The 22,553-nt window shown below is 44.9% G+C and overlaps 1 long non-coding RNA gene across 1 annotated transcript; it reads left to right on the top strand.

Annotated features, from left to right (window-relative positions):
* The first annotated feature begins 15,605 nt into the window (after positions 1-15,605).
* On the top strand, positions 15,606-22,305 carry LOC310891673. The gene is made up of 3 exons (XR_014577665.1): positions 15,606-15,751; positions 15,905-16,130; positions 16,920-22,305. It is a non-coding gene; the product is annotated as an uncharacterized lncRNA (long non-coding RNA).
* Positions 22,306-22,553: the final 248 nt, after the last annotated feature.

The following is a 22,553-nucleotide window of genomic DNA, read 5'->3' as shown; positions in this document are numbered from 1 at the left end:
CACAGATTCAGCTGTTTGCCTCTTCCTTTTTCTACTTTATTGCTTAAAACAATACTGCGCACGTGCAGTATTGTTTCTGTGTTTACAGAAATGCAAATATGCATATACAATTACAGGTTCGTAAATAAATGTATACGTGTATATAAAATAGTGTGTCTGTGTAGAAAACCACTGGGTATATTTCCTCATATTTGCATTTATTTGTGGATATACATACATGTGTCCGTACACGCACACACTGCACGTATCGTAGATAGGTATTTTCATATTTAGCGTTTCCCAGCCCAAATCAGCGGGCCACCAATCAGAGGGCAAGCGCAGGGCACGTGTCTCGAACACCAGGCAGCCAATCAGAGGAGCACTGTGAGATGAGCGCTGCCCCCTTGCCACAAAATGTCGGCCATTGCGAAATGGTGGCCGTCACAAAATGTCGGCCCCCAGTGTGTTGCACGTGGAGGGACTTCCTGTTTCCATGGACCACTGCATAAGCTAAACGCATAGGCCGGTTTGCGCTGCATGGCACAGGCTGTCATTGCATGCTTCTTTTCAGGAGCCATATACACTGCTGGGTCTTATCCACAGATTCAGCTGTTTACCCCTTGCGTTTTTGACTTTATTACTTAAAACAATACTGCGCACGTGCAGTATTTTTTCTGTGTTTACAGAAATGCTAATATGCATATGCAATTACAGGTAAGCAAAAAATGTATACAGGTATATAAATAGTGTGTCTGTGTAGAAAACCACTGTATATATTTACACATATTTGCATTTCTTTGTGGATATACATAGACGTGTCCGTACACACACACACTGCACGTATCGTAGATAGGTATTTTCGCATTTAGCGCTTCCCGGCCAGAAGGCAGCGGGGCACCAATCAGCGGGCGAGCGCAGGGCACGTGGCTCGAACAGCAAGCAGTCAATCAGAGAGGCACTGTGAGAAGAGCTCTCCCTCTCCGCCAGAAAATGTCGGCCCCCAGTGTGTTGCACGTGGAGGGATTTCTTATGGCAACTGCATAAGCCAGACACATAGGCCGTTTTGGGCTGCCAGTCACAAGAGAAGGCGTAACTGGAAGGCGGCACGGGGTTCTGTCTTTAGGAGGGTAAGACTGGTGGGAGGTTCTTGGGAGCCTGCGAGCAGTGACAGAGGCTGCTGGTAGCCTGCTGCAAGAGGTGTCTCGGTAACCCGCCCAAGCTTCTGGCTGAGCCAAGTCGTCTACAGTCATCTCCAGGCATTCGGGGTTGTTTCTGTCAAGTGAGTTTCAAGATGAGCCCGAGGAATGTCTCTTGTAAGGCAAAGCCGCGGCTGCCAAATGCCCCGTCTGTGGAGCATGTTGCTGTCTGTGGAGCATGTTTGGCTCGCTGCAGAATAAGAATTCTTAGCACTGAAAGGATTCCTTGCTTCCAGGTGGTGTTGCTCCTTTGTGGCCGGTGGCAAGAAGGACAGTGCTGGGAGCTCGAAGTAGTACCTTCGGGAGCTCTGCTCTTCAGTGCCAACGGTGCTTCTGTTCCTTGGCAAAAGGAGCTGCACTTCCTTCTCCCAGAAGTGTTGTTGCAGATGTTCGGCAGTGCAAGTGAGGACTTTTTCCTGCAAATGCAAGGCAGTCTTGTCAGCAGCAGTTGAAATTGTTTCTGTGAGTAAGTGCAGGCTCAGCTGTTGTCAGCACTGTGGAGAAGAGCATCAGCATTGCAAGGCAAGATGTGGCACAGGCTGTCGTGGCACGCTTCCTTTTTGGAGCCATATACACTGCTGGGTCTTAGCCAAAGATTCAGCTGTTTGCCTCTTCCTTTTTCTACTTTATTGCTTAAAACAATACTGCACACGTGCAGTAGTGTTTCTGTGTTCTCAGAAATGCAAATATGCATATGCGATTACAGGCGAGTAAGGAAATGTATACGTGTATATAAAATAGTGTGTCTGTGTAGAAAACCACTGGGTATATTTCCTCATATTTGCATTTATTTGTGGATATACATACATGTGTCTGTACACGCACACACTGCACGTGTCGTAGATAGATATTTTCATATTTAGCGTTTCCAAGCCCAAATCAGCGGGCCACCAATCAGTGAGCGCACCAAGGGCACGTGTCTCGAACACCAGGCAGCCAATCAGAGGTGCACTGTGAGATGAGCGCTGCCCAAAAAAAATTGGGAGTTTTTTGTTTCCATGAGCATGTGCATCCTCGGTTGCTGTCAGCACTGTGGAGAAGAGTATCAGGATTGCTAGGCAAGATCTGGCACAGGCTGTCATGGCACGCTTCCTTTTTGGAGCCATATACACTGCTGGGTCTTATCCACAGATTCAGCTGTTTGCCTCTTCCTTTTTCTACTTTATTGCTTAAAACAATACTGCGCACGTGCAGTATTGTTTCTGTGTTTACAGAAATGCAAATATGCATATACAATTACAGGTTCGTAAATAAATGTATACGTGTATATAAAATAGTGTGTCTGTGTAGAAAACCACTGGGTATATTTCCTCATATTTGCATTTATTTGTGGATATACATACATGTGTCCGTACACGCACACACTGCACGTATCGTAGATAGGTATTTTCATATTTAGCGTTTCCCAGCCCAAATCAGCGGGCCACCAATCAGAGGGCAAGCGCAGGGCACGTGTCTCGAACACCAGGCAGCCAATCAGAGGAGCACTGTGAGATGAGCGCTGCCCCCTTGCCACAAAATGTCGGCCATTGCGAAATGGTGGCCGTCACAAAATGTCGGCCCCCAGTGTGTTGCACGTGGAGGGACTTCCTGTTTCCATGGACCACTGCATAAGCTAAACGCATAGGCCGGTTTGCGCTGCATGGCACAGGCTGTCATTGCATGCTTCTTTTCAGGAGCCATATACACTGCTGGGTCTTATCCACAGATTCAGCTGTTTACCCCTTGCGTTTTTGACTTTATTACTTAAAACAATACTGCGCACGTGCAGTATTTTTTCTGTGTTTACAGAAATGCTAATATGCATATGCAATTACAGGTAAGCAAAAAATGTATACAGGTATATAAATAGTGTGTCTGTGTAGAAAACCACTGTATATATTTACACATATTTGCATTTCTTTGTGGATATACATAGACGTGTCCGTACACACACACACTGCACGTATCGTAGATAGGTATTTTCGCATTTAGCGCTTCCCGGCCAGAAGGCAGCGGGGCACCAATCAGCGGGCGAGCGCAGGGCACGTGGCTCGAACAGCAAGCAGTCAATCAGAGAGGCACTGTGAGAAGAGCTCTCCCTCTCCGCCAGAAAATGTCGGCCCCCAGTGTGTTGCACGTGGAGGGATTTCTTATGGCAACTGCATAAGCCAGACACATAGGCCGTTTTGGGCTGCCAGTCACAAGAGAAGGCGTAACTGGAAGGCGGCACGGGGTTCTGTCTTTAGGAGGGTAAGACTGGTGGGAGGTTCTTGGGAGCCTGCGAGCAGTGACAGAGGCTGCTGGTAGCCTGCTGCAAGAGGTGTCTCGGTAACCCGCCCAAGCTTCTGGCTGAGCCAAGTCGTCTACAGTCATCTCCAGGCATTCGGGGTTGTTTCTGTCAAGTGAGTTTCAAGATGAGCCCGAGGAATGTCTCTTGTAAGGCAAAGCCGCGGCTGCCAAATGCCCCGTCTGTGGAGCATGTTGCTGTCTGTGGAGCATGTTTGGCTCGCTGCAGAATAAGAATTCTTAGCACTGAAAGGATTCCTTGCTTCCAGGTGGTGTTGCTCCTTTGTGGCCGGTGGCAAGAAGGACAGTGCTGGGAGCTCGAAGTAGTACCTTCGGGAGCTCTGCTCTTCAGTGCCAACGGTGCTTCTGTTCCTTGGCAAAAGGAGCTGCACTTCCTTCTCCCAGAAGTGTTGTTGCAGATGTTCGGCAGTGCAAGTGAGGACTTTTTCCTGCAAATGCAAGGCAGTCTTGTCAGCAGCAGTTGAAATTGTTTCTGTGAGTAAGTGCAGGCTCAGCTGTTGTCAGCACTGTGGAGAAGAGCATCAGCATTGCAAGGCAAGGTGTGGCACAGGCTGTCGTGGCACGCTTCCTTTTTGGAGCCATATACACTGCTGGGTCTTAGCCAAAGATTCAGCTGTTTGCCTCTTCCTTTTTCTACTTTATTGCTTAAAACAATACTGCACACGTGCAGTAGTGTTTCTGTGTTCTCAGAAATGCAAATATGCATATGCGATTACAGGCGAGTAAGGAAATGTATACGTGTATATAAAATAGTGTGTCTGTGTAGAAAACCACTGGGTATATTTCCTCATATTTGCATTTATTTGTGGATATACATACATGTGTCTGTACACGCACACACTGCACGTGTCGTAGATAGATATTTTCATATTTAGCGTTTCCAAGCCCAAATCAGCGGGCCACCAATCAGTGAGCGCACCAAGGGCACGTGTCTCGAACACCAGGCAGCCAATCAGAGGTGCACTGTGAGATGAGCGCTGCCCAAAAAAAATTGGGAGTTTTTTGTTTCCATGAGCATGTGCATCCTCGGTTGCTGTCAGCACTGTGGAGAAGAGTATCAGGATTGCTAGGCAAGATCTGGCACAGGCTGTCATGGCACGCTTCCGTTTTAGAGCCATATACACTGCTGGGTCTTTGCCAAAGATTCACCTGTTTTTCCCTTGCTTTTTCAACTGTATTGCTTAGCACAATAGTGCATATGGGGAAGGGTAGGATGGTGCTCACCCGATTGTTTTAAAAACTGATATTTGTTTTCGTTTCCAGCAGGTGGTGGCACAGAGAGACGGAGCGTGCTATCCTGGCCCTTTGCTGCGTTACAGAGCTCTGCTGCTGCCAATGTACTTGGGCAGTGGGGATCTAGCAGCAGAAGAGCACGCTTTTGTCAGCATCTGGTGGCTGTGGGGAAGATGGGGCACTGTGCAAGCAGATCCAGTAGAGAAGGCCTGGTGAGGGAGTATCTGTCCCTCTGGCTTTGTCAGAGAGGCAGCATTCTCAGGAGAGATACCATGGACCTCAGGAGATGGGTGATTTAGTTGTTTTCCTCCTGGCACACGCTTTTGACAGGCATGGCCTTCAGGTTAGTTCTCAGCACAGAAGTGGAAGGAGCCAAGGGTAGGAGATTTGTCGCTTCTTTTGGAAGAAGGCTCCAGGGGAGACAACCCACAGCCAGGAATAACAAAGATAGATCTGGTCCTTTGCATGAATCTTTGTGATCTTCTGGAAATCCTTCAAATTACTCCTCAGTACCAGAAGCCCCCAGGATTTTCTGTGTTTCCAGGAAAATCCTCGGGCACGGGCTAACACTGACACATATCTAAATACTGTTGTTGGGCTAAGAAGGTTCTTTGACAGTTTCCTGCCACTGAGTTTTCCAAAAGTCTGGCTGTTTTATTTTTTATTTTTCCCTCATGTTATGCAATTTTTGCAGTACAGTCATCCTGGGGAATGGTTTTACATTAAAAGAGGAGAGGTTTAGATTAGAGGCTAGGAGGAAATTCTTCACTTAGAGAGTGGTGAGGCACTGGAACAGGTTGCCCAGGGAGGTTGTGGATGCTCCACCCCTGGAGGTGTTCAAGACCAGGTTGGATGAGGCCCGGAGCAACCTGATCTAGTGGGTGGCATGCCTGCCTATGGCAGGGGGATTGGAACAAGATGCTCTTTCAGGTCCCTTCCAACCCGAGCCATTCTATGGTTCTATGATTCTATGATTAACCGTGTGTTTGGCGTGAATGACCCCAAAGCACTGAGGATCTCTATTTTTACTGCTGTACTTCAGTGCACAAATAGGGCCTCTCTTAGGTAAATACTAGCATCGCTTCCCTCTGGGTGAGGTACTTGACAAGGCAGGGGAACAGTTTTTAATCATGCAGATTTCCATGAATTCTGGCCTCCTAAATTCCAGCAGTGGAGCCATCTGTGGGCTGACATGCTCCTGGCAGAGCCATTCTGCTTGTTAGATATTACCTCTTGAGCTCAAAATTGTTTTTGTTACTTTGGTTCTTTAGACTAGCTTTCAAGAGCTACAGCTTTTGAGTGTATCCTTTGATTACTCCGTTTAGACAAACATACCAGTTTCATTTTTTCATACTGCTTTTTGACATATGAAAGCAAACTTTATTACGCTAAATAACAGGACCAGGGCACAAAGTGGCTATTTCGGACATCATCTTGTAATTATAGATTAACTTGAAGGAGAAAAGAAGGTGGTCTCTTTTAGGTGTAGTTAATATAGCCAAGCATATTTTTACATGTTAGTAAAAAAATAATAATTTGTCAAAGGCTTTCAACAGAAGAAGGAGACAGGGGCACTTAGGTATGACAAACAACTTGTTCCTAGCTATATAAATCAAAGTAAAAATTCATCTGGAAGAAGTCTCAGATATTGGAAATTTGTTAAAGAGTAATCATAGAATCATAGAATACCCTGAGTTGGAAGGACCCACAAGAATCCACACAGGACCACCCAAGAAGCAGACCCTATGTCTGAGAGTGCTGTCCAAATGCTTCTTGAACTCCAGCAGACTCAGTGGCATGACCATGCCTTGGGGAGCCTGTTCCAGTGCCCGACCACTCTCTCGGTGAAGAATCTTTTCCTAACACCCAGCCTGAACCTCCCCTGTCACAGCTCCATGCCGTTCCCTCGGCTCCTGTCGCTGTCCCCAGAGAGCAGAGATCAGCGCCTGCCCCACTGCTCCCCCTTGGGTGGAAATCGGAGGCTACGATGAGGTCTTCCCTGAGCCTCCCCTGCTGTAGGCAAAATAAACCAAGTGACTTCAACTGCTCCTCATACATCTTGCCCTCTACACCCTTCATCATCTGCATAGCCATCCTTTGGACACTCTCTAATAGGTTTGAGTCCTTCTTATATTGTGGTGCCCAAACCCACATATGATACTCAAGCGGAGTCTTCACCAGCACAGATTAGAGCGGCACAGTCCTTTCCCGCAGCATTCTGATTGTGAATTCTGATGGTGAATCTGGGGGGGCAACATTGCCAGTTGTCTGCTTGCATTACCATAAAAATCCCACAGCAGGATTTTTTTTTGGTAAATTTATAAGGAATAAATATTATTGAATGAAGTAAATATATCTTTACATATAGGTAAGCCTGCAATTCCGTATGTCAACTATGGGAAAGTCTTCAGAAAAGGCAGGTAACAAGGCTATGTAATTACACTACTTACTATCTGTGGTAACTTCTTATGTATTTATTTATTTAGAATTCTTTTCACCCTGTCATTAAAAGAATATTGACTAGTTGTGCTCTTCAGCCAATGGTGCTTTCTTTCCTTGATAAAGATCACATTATAGCCACAAGTTCTGATTGTAAACAGGGATTCCGTTGTCTCAGCCCTAGGCACTCGTTTAACCACTTAGCACAGTGGGTTCTGGCTTAGGACAGTGATCAGTAATGTAGAAGGCAGTGATAAAATAAATAGTGTCACTATTAATATGGGATATTGATAAACCTCCTTAAAATATTCTCTTTACCTGTCTGTCTACATTTTATCCCAAGTCATTTCCCAGCCCTGAAAAGTAAAAGGAACCATGTTCCTGACAGATAGTTAGTTATTGATAGTTCGATAGTTAGATAGCTAGATAGTTAGTTATTAGGCAATCAGATTGCGGGAAGCTCAGTAACTAAAAAGGCACCATTCTTCAATTCTTAGTCTGGTCTTCATTTCTTAATATTCCCAGAAACATATAATTATTTGGGGTGGAAAAGACCTTTAAGATCATCGTGTCCAACCATTAAGCTAGCACTCTCAGTCCACTGCTAAACCATATCCCCACGTCTCTTAGCTACCTCCAGAGTAGGTAACCTAAAAGAGGCATTTGACGGGCTGTGCTCCTCCTCTACCAAGACAGGGACTCCCTCTTGTTAAGCCTTGCACCTTCATCTTTTGGTCAGGAATAGATTTGACTAGTGCTATGATCATATAAAAAGCTCGTGGGTTGAGATAAAGACAGTTTAATTGGACAGAAAAGGAAGAGAAATAATAATATGTACAAAGCAGGTGATGTACAATGCCCTTGCTCACCACCCAGTGACTAATGCCCAGCCTGTCCCCAAGCAGCGGTCCCTCTCCTGCTCCAGCCCGCTACCCCATATAATTGTTCAGCATGACACCACATGGTATGGGACATCCCTTTGGCCAACCTGGGTCAGCTGTCCCGACTGAATCCCTTCCCAGCTTCTTGTGCGCTCCCGGCCTCCTCGCTGGTGGGGTGCTATGGGAAGCTGAAAAGTCCTTGGCTTAGTGTAAGCACTGCTTGGCAACCGCTAAAACGTCAGCATGTTATCAGCATTATTCTCATGCTAAATCCAAAACACAGCACCATACCAGCTACTAGGAGGACAATGAACGCTATCCTAGCTGAAACCAGGACAATACCAACCCCTTATTCCATACCATGTATGTCATGCTCAGGTTCCACACTTCCCAGTATTTTCCAATTAATCACCACTTTTCATACATGTATATGAAACGTCCACTGAGTTTGTTTAGTCTGTGAATGACTTTGGGCTCCACCTGTCACAAAAACCTTTCAGCGCAGAAGAGACGGTGTGAGGTGTTGGATCGTCGCATGCTGAAGCTTGTTCTGATTCCATCACACCGCTGTGCTTGTCCAGTTTTATCAAAACTCATTCATCGTTATCTGGGTGACTGTTATTGTAATACCACGAACATGACATATAGCAATTGTAGTAGTGATGACCTACGGTATTATATAGTAATTAACATCATGCAATTCAAATCATGGGCTCTTCTCACCCAACATTAAATCCCTTTGAGGAATACATCAGACTTCCCCATCCTTCCCCACCACCCAGCAAGTGCACCCAGGTCCTTGAGCAAACGCAGTCCCATGGATGGGCTTACCTTTGCCTGAGCCAGGAACAGCCCAGACTGTCTGACCCTGAATGCTTTTTATGTGCACTACAGGGACTTTATTCCCTTCTATAGTACGTAACAGGTTTGATTGGGCGGGTCTGGCTTGGTTGGCAGAACCCCTAGTGTCGACTAACCAGGTGGCCTTTGCCAAATGTGTATCCCAATTTTTGAATGTCCCAGCTCCCTCTACCTTCAGTGCGCTCTTTAACAGACCATTATATGCTTGATTTTCCCGGAGGCTGGTGCATGACAGGGGATGTGATATACGCACTCAATACTGCGCTCTTTGGCCCAGGTGTCTATGAGGTTGTTTCACAAATAAGTCCGTTGTCTGACTCGATTCTTCACGGGGTGCCATGTCACCATAGGACTTGCTTTCCAAGTGTTGTGGGCAGTGGCATGGGGCACAGGGTGTGTTTCCAGCCATCTGGTGGTTGCTTCCACCATTGGAAGTACGTGGCGCTTGCTGTTGCAGGTTTGAGGGAGTGTGATATAATCAATCTGCCAGACTTCCCCATAGTTATATTTCAGCCATTGTCCTCCATACCTGAGAGGCTTTAACCATTTGGCTTGCTTGACTGCAGCACGTGTTTCACAATCCTGAAGAACCTGTCCAGTACTGTCCATGGTCTGGACCACCGCTCAGTCACAAGCCCACCTATACGTTTCATCTCTTCCTTGATGGCCTGAGGTGTCATGGACCCACGGATCTATAAATAATTCACCCTTCTGTTGCCAGTCCAGATCCACCTCAGCCACTTCAGCATTAACAGCCTGATCCACCTGCTGGTTGTTTTGGTGTTCTTCAGTGGCCGGATACTTGAGCATGTGAGCACATATATGGCGTCCTTTTAAAATCAGGTTCTATACCAGGGCTGCAATATCTTGCTAAAGTGAAGAAAGTTTCTTTCTTTCTTTCCTCCTGTCCTCCTTTCCTCCTTTCCTCCTTTCTTTCTTCCTTTCTTCCTTTCTTCCTTTCTTCCTTTCTTCCTTTCTTCCTTTCTTTCTTTCTTTCTTTCTTTCTTTCTTTCTTTCTTTCTTTCTTTCTTTCTTTCTTTCTTTCTTTCTTTCTTTCTTTCTTTCTTTCTTTCTTTCTTTCTTTCCTTTCTTTCTTTCTTTCTTTCTTTCTTCCTTCCTTCTTTCTTTCTTTCCTTCATTCTTTCCTTCTTTCCTTCCTTTCTTTCTTTCTTTCTTTCTTTCTTTCTTTCTTTCTTTCTTTCTTTCTTTCTTTCTTTCTTTCTTTCTTTCTTTTTCTTTCTTTCTCTTTCTTTCTTTCTTTCTTTCTTTCTTTCTTTCTTTCTTTCTTTCTTTCTTTCTTTCTCTCTCTCTCTTTCTCTCTTTCTGTCTTTCTCCCTTTCTCCCTTTCTCCCTTTCTCTCTTTCTTGACTTCCTGACTTCCTGACTTCCTTCCCTTCCTTCCCCTCTTCCTTTCTCTTTCTTCCTTTCTTGTTTTCTTCCTCTCTTTCTCTTTCTTTCTCTCTTTCTCATTTTCTCTCTTTCTCTCTTCCTTTCTCCTTTTCTTCCTTTCCTCCTTTCCTTCTTTACCTGATACTTTCTATTACCAGAGAGAAGAGTTCCATAATAGTCAACAGTGACGTAGGATATCTGTGGATGTTTGCAGGTTTTCTACCTATTCTTATCTTGTACATTCACAGGGAATGACATGACATTGCATGTGTTCACCTAGTCCTTGTAAAGTTTCAGTTTTACAGAAACACTGCGGTTTATGTCTTTGAGCTGGTGGTAGGGCAACAACTTGCTGTTGTTGAGGAAAGTTAAAATATTGCAGATGAGGAGGCAATACTGTAATGGAATAAAATTTGCAGCAGGCATCTGTCTCTCATCTTAAAGTTTGGGTTAGTTTAACTGTGAGGAACGGGAAGCTGAATTATTTAGACTTCATCGTTATTTATTATTTTTGTTCTTTTTTGTTTCTTAGTTTAAAGGAGGTAGGAGACACGGCTATAATTTGCGTCCCTAGGAAACCTGTGGCCTCCCACAATGCCAGCAAGTCGGTGTTAAAATGATCTCTGCACAGTGCAACGCCGCCCTCTGCTGGTAACCGAGGCTGCAGCAAAACGGAACACTTTCATTCTCTGTTTTCTTTCTTTCTTTCTTTCTTTTTCTTTCTTTCTTTCTTTCTTTCTTTCTTTCTTTCTTTCTTTCTTTCTTTCTTTCTTTCTTTCTTTCTTTCTTTCTTTCTTTCTTTCTTTCTTTCTTTCTTTCTTTCTTTCTTTCTTTCTTTCTTTCTTTCTTTCTTTCTTTCTTTCTTTCTTTCTTTTTCTCTCTCTCTCTTTCTCTCTTTCTCTCTTTCTCTCTTTCTCTCTTTCACTCTTTCTCTCTTTCTGTCTTTCTCTCTCTTTCTCTCTCTCTCTCTCTCTTTCTTTCTCTCTTTCTTTCTCTCTTTCTTTCTCTCTTTCTTTCTCTCTTTCTTTTTCTTTGTTCCTTCTTTCCTTCTTTCTTTCTTTCTTTCTTTCCTTCTTTCCTTCTTTCCTTCTTTCCTTCTTCCTTCTTTCCTTCCTTTCTTTCTTTCTTTCTTTCTTTCTTTCTTTCTTTCTTTCTTTCTGTCTGTCTTTCTGTCTTTCTGTCTTTCTTTCCGTCTTTCTCTCTTTCTGTCTTTCTCTCTTTCTCTCTTTTTTTCTCTCTTTCTCTCTCTCTTTCTTCTTTCTTTCTTTCTTTCTTTCTTTCTTTCTTTCTTTCTTTCTTTCTTTCTTTCTTTCTTTCTTTTTCTCTCTCTCTCTCTCTCTTTCTCTCTTTCTATTTCTCTCTTTCTCTCTTTCTTTCTCTATTTCTTTCTCTCTTTCTTTTTCTTCGTTCCTTCTTTCCTTCTTTCTTTCTTTCTTTCTTTCTTTCTTTCTTTCTTTCTTTCTTTCTTTCTTTCTTTCTTTCTTTCTTTCTTTCTTTTTCTTTCTCTTTCTTTCTTTCTTTCTTTCTTTCTTTCTTTCTTTCTTTCTCTCTCTCTCTTTCTCTCTCTCTTTCTCTCTTTCTCTTTCTCTCTTTCTTTCTCTTTCTCTCTTTCCTTTCTTTCTCTCTTTCTTTCTTTCTTTCTTTCTTTCTTTCTTTCTTTCTTTCTTTCTTTCTTTCTTTCTTTCTTTCTTTCTCTTTTCTTATCTTTCTTTCTTTCTCTCTTTCTCTTCCTTCCTTCCTTCCTTCCTTCCTTCCTTCTTCCTTCCTTCCTTCCTTCCTTCATTCCTTCCTTCATTCTTTCCTTAATTCCCTCCTTCCTTCCCTCACTGTTTCCTTCTCTGTTTCCTTCCTGCCCTGTTTCCTTCCGTTTCCTTTCTTCCTTCTTTCCTTCTCTTCCTTGTTTCCTTTTTTCCTTCATTCCTTTTTTCCTTTCTTCTTTCTTTCTTTTCTTCCTTCCTTATCACCGCATCTTTCTAGAAAGACCTTACAGTTCTCACAGAAAATCATTGTGCATTTTATTGTTGTTGTTTTGGTACGTTGGTGTTTCACTTGCCAGGCCCTTCTGCGGTCCTGGCTTATCTTCCCTATCATATCTTTTAAGATTTTTTGCCCTTTGCTGCTGCATAAACTGAACCCCTGAAGCAGGCACCGGACTCACAGGTGCTGTCACTGACACCAGCCTGCCTGCTCTCACCCTCTGCCCCAAAATAACATGACCTGAGCTGGTGGCATCCACAACACCCCGGTGCTGTGACTGGCCCATAGGTGCCCCTGCTGGCCTCCATGCCAGCAGACAGGTGCTCTGGTTCCCAAAAGCTTGGCACTACTCCTGGAGCAATTTGAGGGGACAGGGCCCAAAAATCCACTTTTATTCACAAACTTTATGATGTGCTGCACTAGGTAGGTGGCACGAACAGCATGCAGCCAATCAAAGGAGTGGCACGCTTCCTTTTTGGAGCCATATACACTGCTGGGTCTTAGCCAAAGATTCAGCTGTTTGCCTCTTGCTTTTTCTACTTTATGGCTTAAAGCAATACTGCACACGTGCAGTAGTGTTTCTGTGTTCTCAGAAATGCAAATATGCATATGCGATTACAGGTGAGTAAAGAAATGTATACGTGTATATAAAACAGTGTGTCTGTGTAGAAAACCACTGGGTATATTTCCTCATATTTGCATTTATTTGTGGATATACATACATGTGTCCGTACATGCACACACTGCACGTGTCGTAGATAGGCATTTTCATATTTAGCGTTTCCCAGCCCAAATCAGCGGGCCACCAATCAGTGAGCGCGCGAAGGGCACGTGGCTCGAACAGCACGCAGCCAGTCAGAGAGGCACTGTGAGATGAGCGCTCCCTCCCCGCCACAAAATGTCGGCCCCCAGTGTGTTGCACGTGGAGGGATTTGTTGTTCCCATGGCAACTGCATAAGCCAGACATATAGGCCGTTTTGGGCTGCCAGTCACAAGAGAAGGCGTAACTGGGAGGAGGCAGGGGGGTTCTGCCTGGAGGAGGGTAAGACTGGTGGGAGGTTGTTGGGAGCCTGCGAGCAGTGACAGAGGCTGCTGGTAGCCTGCTGCAAGAGGTGTCTCGGTAACCCGCCCAAGCTTCTGGCTGAACCAAGTCGTCTACAGTTGTCTCCAGGCGTTCGGGGTGGTTTCTGTCAAGTGAGTTTCAAGACGAGCCTGAGGAATGTCTCTTGTAAGGCAAAGCCAACGCTACCAAATGCCCCATCTGTGGAGCATGTTGCTGTCTGTGGAGTATGTTTGGCTCGCTGCAGAATAAGAATGCTTAGCACTGAAAGGATTCCTTGCTTCCAGGCGGTGTTGCTCCTTTGTGGCCGGTGGCAAGGACGACAGTGCTGGGAGCTCGAAGTAGTGCCTTCAGGAGCTCTGCTCTTCAGTGCCAACGGTGTTTCGGTTCCTCGGCTAAAGGAGCTGCACTTCCTTCTCCCAGAAGTGTTGCTGCAGAAGTTTGGCAGTGCAAGTGAGGACATTTTCCTGCAAACGCAAGGCAGTCTTGTCAGCAGCAGTTGAAATTGTTTCTGTGAGTATGTGCAGGCTCAGCTGCTGTCAGCACTGTGGAGAAGAGCATCAGCATTGCAAGGCAAGGTGTGGCACAGGCTGTCGTGGCACGCTTCCTTTTTGGAGCCATATACACTGCTGGGTCTTATCCACAGATTCAGCTGTTTGCCTCTTCCTTTTTCTACTTTATTGCTTAAAACAATACTGCACACGTGCAGTATTGTTTCTGTGTTTACAGAAATGCAAATATGCATATACAATTACAGGTTTGTAAATAAATGTATACGTGTATATAAAATAGTGTGTCTGTGTAGAAAACCACTGGGTATATTTCCTCATATTTGCATTTATTTGTGGATATACATACATGTGTCCGTACACGCACACACTGCACGTATCGTAGATAGGTATTTTCATATTTAGCGTTTCCCAGCCCAAATCAGCGGGCCACCAATCAGAGGGCAAGCGCAGGGCATGTGTCTCGAACACCAGGCAGCCAATCAGAGGAGTACTGTGAGATGAGCGCTGCCCCCTTGCCACAAAATGTCGGCCATCGCGAAATGGTGGCCGTCACAAAATGTCGGCCCCCAGTGTGTTGCACGTGGAGGGACTTCCTGTTTCCATGGACCACTGCATAAGCTAAACGCATAGGCCGGTTTGGGCTGCATGGCACAGGCTGTCATTGCATGCTTCTTTTCAGGAGCCATATACACTGCTGGGTCTTATCCAGAAATTCAGCCGTTCGCCCCTTGCTTTTTTGACTTTATTGCTTAAAACAATACCGCACACGTGCAGTATTTTTTCTGTGTTTACAGAAATGCAAATATACATACACAATTACAGGTAAGCAAAAAATGTATACAGGTATATAAATAGTGTGTCTGTGTAGAAAACCACTGTATATATTTACACATATTTGCATTTCTTTGTGGATATAAATACACATGTCCGTACACACACACACTGCACGTATCGTAGATAGGTATTTTCACATTTAGCGCTTCCCAGCCAAAAGGCAGTGGGCCACCAATCAGCGGGCAAGCGCAGGGCACGTGTCTCGAACAGCACGCAGCCAATCAGAGAGGCACTGTGAGATGAGCGCTCCCTCCCCGCCACAAAATGTCGGCCCCCAGTGTGTTGCACATGGAGGGACTTCCTTTTTGCATGGACCACTCCATTAGCTAAACGCATAGGCAGGTTTGGGCTGCATAGCACAGGCTGTCATTACATGCTTATTTCAGGAGCCACAGACACTGCAGGGTCTTATCCACAAATTCAGCTGTTCGCCCCTTGCTTTTTTGACTTTATTGTTTAAAACAATACTACGCACGTGCAGTATTGTTTCTGTATTTTTTAGGAATGCAAATATGCATATACGATTACAGGTAAGAAAAAAATGTATACATGTATATAAATAGTGTGTTTGTGTAGAAAACCACCGTGTATATTCACACATATTTGCATTTCTTTGTGGATATACATACACGTGTCTGTACACACACACACTGCCCGTATCATAGATAGGTATTTTCACATTTAGCGCTTCCCGGCCAGAAGGCAGCGGGCCACCAATCAGCGGGCGAGCGCAGGGCACGTGGCTCGAACAGCACGCAGTCAATCAGAGAGGCACTGTGAGAAGAGCTCTCCCTCTCCGCCAGAAAATGTCGGCCCCCAGTGTGTTGCACGTGGAGGGATTTGTTGTTCCCATGGCAACTGCATAAGCCAGACACATAGGCCGTTTTGGGCTGCCAGTCACAAGAGAAGGCGTAACTGGAAGGCGGCACGGGGTTCTGTCTTTAGGAGGGTAAGACTGGTGGGAGGTTCTTGGGAGCCTGCGAGCAGTGACAGAGGCTGCTGGTAGCCTGCTGCAAGAGGTGTCTCGGTAACCCGCCCAAGCTTCTGGCTGAGCCAAGTCGTCTACAGTCATCTCCAGGCATTCGGGGTTGTTTCTGTCAAGTGAGTTTCAAGATGAGCCCGAGGAATGTCTCTTGTAAGGCAAAGCCGCGGCTGCCAAATGCCCCGTCTGTGGAGCATGTTGCTGTCTGTGGAGCATGTTTGGCTTGCTGCAGAATAAGAATTCTTAGCACTGAAAGGATTCCTTGCTTCCAGGTGGTGTTGCTCCTTTGTGGCCGGTGGCAAGAAGGACAGTGCTGGGAGCTCGAAGTAGTACCTTCGGGAGCTCTGCTCTTCAGTGCCAACGGTGCTTCTGTTCCTTGGCAAAAGGAGCTGCACTTCCTTCTCCCAGAAGTGTTGTTGCAGATGTTCGGCAGTGCAAGTGAGGACTTTTTCCTGCAAATGCAAGGCAGTCTTGTCAGCAGCAGTTGAAATTGTTTCTGTGAGTAAGTGCAGGCTCAGCTGTTGTCAGCACTGTGGAGAAGAGCATCAGCATTGCAAAGCAAGATGTGGCACAGGCTGTCGTGGCACGCTTCCTTTTTGGAGCCATATACACTGCTGGGTCTTAGCCAAAGATTCAGCTGTTTGCCTCTTCCTTTTTCTACTTTATTGCTTAAAACAATACTGCACACGTGCAGTAGTGTTTCTGTGTTCTCAGAAATGCAAATATGCATATGCGATTACAGGCGAGTAAGGAAATGTATACGTGTATATAAAATAGTGTGTCTGTGTAGAAAACCACTGGGTATATTTCCTCATATTTGCATTTATTTGTGGATATACATACATGTGTCCGTACACGCACACACTGCACGTGTCGTAGATAGATATTTTCATATTTAGCGTTTCCAAGCCCAAATCAGCGGGCCACCAATCAGTGAGCGCGCCAAGGGCACGTGGCTCGAACAGCAGGCAGCCAATCAGAGGTGCACTGTGAGATGAGCGCTGCCCAAAAAAAATTCGGAGTTTTTTGTTTCCATGAGCATGTGCATCCTCGGCTGCTGTCAGCACTGTGGAGAAGAGTATCAGGATTGCAAGGCAAGATCTGGCACAGGCTGTCATGGCACGCTTCCGTTTTAGAGCCATATACACTGCTGGGTCTTTGCCAAGGATTCACCTGTTTTTCCCTTGCTTTTTCAACTGTATTGCTTAGCACAATAGTGCATATGGGGAAGGGTAGGATGGTGCTCACCCGATTGTTTTAAAAACTGATATTTGTTTTCGTTTCCAGCAGGTGGTGGCACAGAGAGACGGAGCGTGCTATCCTGGCCCTTTGCTGCGTTACAGAGCTCTGCTGCTGCCAATGTACTTGGGCAGTGGGGATCTAGCAGCAGAAGAGCACGCTTTTGTCAGCATCTGGTGGCTGTGGGGAAGATGGGGCACTGTGCAAGCAGATCCAGTAGAGAAGGCCTGGTGAGGGAGTATCTGTCCCTCTGGCTTTGTCAGAGAGGCAGCATTCTCAGGAGAGATACCATGGACCTCAGGAGATGGGTGATTTAGTTGTTTTCCTCCTGGCACACGCTTTTGACAGGCATGGCCTTCAGGTTAGTTCTCAGCACAGAAGTGGAAGGAGCCAAGGGTAGGAGATTTGTCGCTTCTTTTGGAAGAAGGCTCCAGGGGAGACAACCCACAGCCAGGAATAACAAAGATAGATCTGGTCCTTTGCATGAATCTTTGTGATCTTCTGGAAATCCTTCAAATTACTCCTCAGTACCAGAAGCCCCCAGGATTTTCTGTGTTTCCAGGAAAATCCTCGGGCACGGGCTAACACTGACACATATCTAAATACTGTTGTTGGGCTAAGAAGGTTCTTTGACAGTTTCCTGCCACTGAGTTTTCCAAAAGTCTGGCTGTTTTATTTTTTATTTTTCCCTCATGTTATGCAATTTTTGCAGTACAGTCATCCTGGGGAATGGTTTTACATTAAAAGAGGAGAGGTTTAGATTAGAGGCTAGGAGGAAATTCTTCACTTAGAGAGTGGTGAGGCACTGGAACAGGTTGCCCAGGGAGGTTGTGGATGCTCCACCCCTGGAGGTGTTCAAGACCAGGTTGGATGAGGCCCGGAGCAACCTGATCTAGTGGGTGGCATGCCTGCCTATGGCAGGGGGATTGGAACAAGATGCTCTTTCAGGTCCCTTCCAACCCGAGCCATTCTATGGTTCTATGATTCTATGATTAACCGTGTGTTTGGCGTGAATGACCCCAAAGCACTGAGGATCTCTATTTTTACTGCTGTACTTCAGTGCACAAATAGGGCCTCTCTTAGGTAAATACTAGCATCGCTTCCCTCTGGGTGAGGTACTTGACAAGGCAGGGGAACAGTTTTTAATCATGCAGATTTCCATGAATTCTGGCCTCCTAAATTCCAGCAGTGGAGCCATCTGTGGGCTGACATGCTCCTGGCAGAGCCATTCTGCTTGTTAGATATTACCTCTTGAGCTCAAAATTGTTTTTGTTACTTTGGTTCTTTAGACTAGCTTTCAAGAGCTACAGCTTTTGAGTGTATCCTTTGATTACTCCGTTTAGACAAACATACCAGTTTCATTTTTTCATACTGCTTTTTGACATATGAAAGCAAACTTTATTACGCTAAATAACAGGACCAGGGCACAAAGTGGCTATTTCGGACATCATCTTGTAATTATAGATTAACTTGAAGGAGAAAAGAAGGTGGTCTCTTTTAGGTGTAGTTAATATAGCCAAGCATATTTTTACATGTTAGTAAAAAAATAATAATTTGTCAAAGGCTTTCAACAGAAGAAGGAGACAGGGGCACTTAGGTATGACAAACAACTTGTTCCTAGCTATATAAATCAAAGTAAAAATTCATCTGGAAGAAGTCTCAGATATTGGAAATTTGTTAAAGAGTAATCATAGAATCATAGAATACCCTGAGTTGGAAGGACCCACAAGAATCCACACAGGACCACCCAAGAAGCAGACCCTATGTCTGAGAGTGCTGTCCAAATGCTTCTTGAACTCCAGCAGACTCAGTGGCATGACCATGCCTTGGGGAGCCTGTTCCAGTGCCCGACCACTCTCTCGGTGAAGAATCTTTTCCTAACACCCAGCCTGAACCTCCCCTGTCACAGCTCCATGCCGTTTCCTCGGCTCCTGTCGCTGTCCCCAGAGAGCAGAGATCAGCGCCTGCCCCACTGCTCCCCCTTGGGTGGAAATCGGAGGCTACGATGAGGTCTTCCCTGAGCCTCCCCTGCTGTAGGCAAAACAAACCAAGTGACTTCAACTGCTCCTCATACATCTTGCCCTCTACACCCTTCATCATCTGCATAGCCATCCTTTGGACACTCTCTAATAGGTTTGAGTCCTTCTTATATTGTGGTGCCCAAACCCACATATGATACTCAAGCGGAGTCTTCACCAGCACAGATTAGAGCGGCACAGTCCTTTCCCGCAGCATTCTGATTGTGAATTCTGATGGTGAATCTGGGGGGGCAACATTGCCAGTTGTCTGCTTGCATTACCATAAAAATCCCACAGCAGGATTTTTTTTTGGTAAATTTATAAGGAATAAATATTATTGAATGAAGTAAATATATCTTTACATATAGGTAAGCTTGCAATTCTGTATGTCAACTATGGGAAAGTCTTCAGAAAAGGCAGGTAACAAGGCTATGTAATTACACTACTTACTATCTGTGGTAACTTCTTATGTATTTATTTATTTAGAATTCTTTTCACCCTGTCATTAAAAGAATATTGACTAGTTGTGCTCTTCAGCCAATGGTGCTTTCTTTCCTTGATAAAGATCACATTATAGCCACAAGTTCTGATTGTAAACAGGGATTCCGTTGTCTCAGCCCTAGGCACTCGTTTAACCACTTAGCACAGTGGGTTCTGGCTTAGGACAGTGATCAGTAATGTAGAAGGCAGTGATAAAATAAATAGTGTCACTATTAATATGGGATATTGATAAACCTCCTTAAAATATTCTCTTTACCTGTCTGTCTACATTTTATCTCAAGTCATTTCCCAGCCCTGTAAAGTAAAAGGAACCACGTTCCTGACAGATAGTTAGTTATTGATAGTTCGATAGTTAGATAGCTAGATAGTTAGTTATTAGGCAATCAGATTGCGGGAAGCTCAGAAACTAAAAAGGCACCATTCTTCAATTCTTAGTCTGGTCTTCATTTCTTAATATTCCCAGAAACATATAATTATTTGGGGTGGAAAAGACCTTTAAGATCATCGTGTCCAACCATTAAGCTAGCACTCTCAGTCCACTGCTAAACCATATCCCCACGTCTCTTAGCTACCTCCAGGGATGGCGACTCCACCATGTCTGTGGACAGCCTGTTCCAATGCCTAACCAACCTTTGCATGAATAAATTCTTGCTGACAGACAATCTAAACCTCTGTTGGGGCAACTTGATGCCATTGCCTTACCACTTGCCACCTGAGAAATGAGACTGACACACTCAGTAAGAAAAAAGGGTGAGTGCTAGGAGAAAGAGTTAGTGTTAGCATTAGTAAGACAAAGTGAGAGAAAAGTTAGGAAAAAAAGTTAGTTTGGGGGAGAAAGAAGAGATTGGAAACCTAAAAGAGGCAGTTGACGGGCTGTGCTCCTTCTCCTCTACCAAGACAGGGACTCCCTCTTGTTAAGCCTTGCGCCTTCATCTCTTGGTCAGGAATAGATTTGACTAGTGCTATGATCATATAAAAAGCTCGTGGGCTGAGATAAAGACAGTTTAATTGGACAGAAAAGGAAGAGAAATAATAATATGTACAAAGCAGGTGATGTACAATGCCCTTGCTCACCACCCAGTGACTAATGCCCAGCCTGTCCCCAAGCAGCGGTCCCTCTCCTACTCCAGCCTGCTACCCCATATAATTGTTCAGCATGACACCACATGGTATGGGACATCCCTTTGGCCAATCTGGGTCAGCTGTCCCGACTGAATCCCTTCCCAGCTTCTTGTGCGCTCTCGGTCTCCTCGCTGGTGGGGTGCTATGGGAAGCTGAAAAGTCCTTGGCTTAGTGTAAGCACTGCTTGGCAACCGCTAAAACGTCAGCATGTTATCAGCATTATTCTCATGCTAAATCCAAAACACAGCACCATACCAGCTACTAGGAGGACAATGAACGCTATCCTAGCTGAAACCAGGACAATACCAACCCCTTATTCCATACCATGTATGTCATGCTCAGGTTCCACACTTCCCAGTATTTTCCAATTAATCACCACTTTTCATACATGTATATGAAACGTCCACTGAGTTTGTTTAGTCTGTGAATGACTTTGGGCTCCACCTGTCACAAAAACCTTTCAGCGCAGAAGAGACGGTGTGAGGTGTTGGATCGTCGCATGCTGAAGCTTGTTCTGATTCCATCACACTGCTGTGCTTGTCCAGTTTTATCAAAACTCATTCATCGTTATCTGGGTGACTGTTATTGTAATACCACGAACATGACATATAGCAATTGTAGTAGTGATGACCTACGGTATTATATAGTAATTAACATCATGCAATTCAAATCATGGGCTCTTCTCACCCAACATTAAATCCCTTTGAGGAATACATCAGACTTCCCCATCCTTCCCCACCACCCAGCAAGTGCACCCAGGTCCTTGAGCAAAAGCAGTCCCATGGATGGGCTTGCCTTTGCCTGAGCCAGGAATAGCCCAGACTGTCTGACCCTGAATGCTTTTTATGTGCACTACAGGGACTTTATTCCCTTCTATAGTACGTAACAGGTTTGATTGGGCGGGTCTGGCTTGGTTGGCAGAACCCCTAGTGTCGACTAACCAGGTGGCCTTTGCCAAATGTGTATCCCAATTTTTGAATGTCCCAGCTCCCTCTACCTTCAGTGCGCTCTTTAACAGACCATTATATGCTTGATTTTCCCGGAGGCTGGTGCATGACAGGGGATGTGATATACGCACTCAATACTGCGCTCTTTGGCCCAGGTGTCTATGAGGTTGTTTCACAAATAAGTCCGTTGTCTGACTCGATTCTTCACGGGGTGCCATGTCACCATAGGACTTGCTTTCCAAGTGTTGTGGGCAGTGGCATGGGGCACAGGGTGTGTTTCCAGCCATCTGGTGGTTGCTTCCACCATTGGAAGTACGTGGCGCTTGCTGTTGCAGGTTTGAGGGAGTGTGATATAATCAATCTGCCAGACTTCCCCATAGTTATATTTCAGCCATTGTCCTCCATACCTGAGAGGCTTTAACCATTTGGCTTGCTTGACTGCAGCACGTGTTTCACAATCCTGAAGAACCTGTCCAGTACTGTCCATGGTCTGGACCACCGCTCAGTCACAAGCCCACCTATACGTTTCATCTCTTCCTTGATGGCCTGAGGTGTCATGGACCCACGGATCTATAAATAATTCACCCTTCTGTTGCCAGTCCAGATCCACCTCAGCCACTTCAGCATTAACAGCCTGATCCACCTGCTGGTTGTTTTGGTGTTCTTCAGTGGCCGGATACTTGAGCATGTGAGCACATATATGGCGTCCTTTTAAAACCAGGTTCTATACCAGGGCTCCAGTATCTTGGTAAAATGAAAAAGTTTCTTTCTTTCTTTCTTTCTCTTTCTTTTCTTCTTTCTTTCTTTCTTTCTTTCTTTCTTTCTTTCTTTTTCTTTCTTTCTTTCTTTCTTTCTTTCTTTCTTTCTTTCTTTCTTTCTTTTTCTTTTTCTTTCTTTCTTTCTTTCTTTCTTTTTCTTTCTTTCTTTCTTTCTTTCTCTCTTTTTTTCTTTATTTCTTTCATTCTTTCTTTCTTTCTTTCTTTCTTTCTTTCTTTCTTTCTTTCTTTCTTTCTTTCTTTCTCTTTCTTTCTTTATTTATTTATTTTTCCTTCCTTCCCTTCCTTTTTCTTTCTTTCTTTCTCTCTCTTTCTCTT

The sequence above is a fragment of the Anser anser genome (assembly GCF_964211835.1).
Source record: "Anser anser genome assembly, contig: HAP1_SCAFFOLD_350, whole genome shotgun sequence".
Taxonomy (NCBI): domain Eukaryota; kingdom Metazoa; phylum Chordata; class Aves; order Anseriformes; family Anatidae; genus Anser; species Anser anser.
The sequence above is the reverse complement of the archived record's forward strand: the minus strand, read 5'-3'. Positions and strand labels throughout refer to the sequence as shown.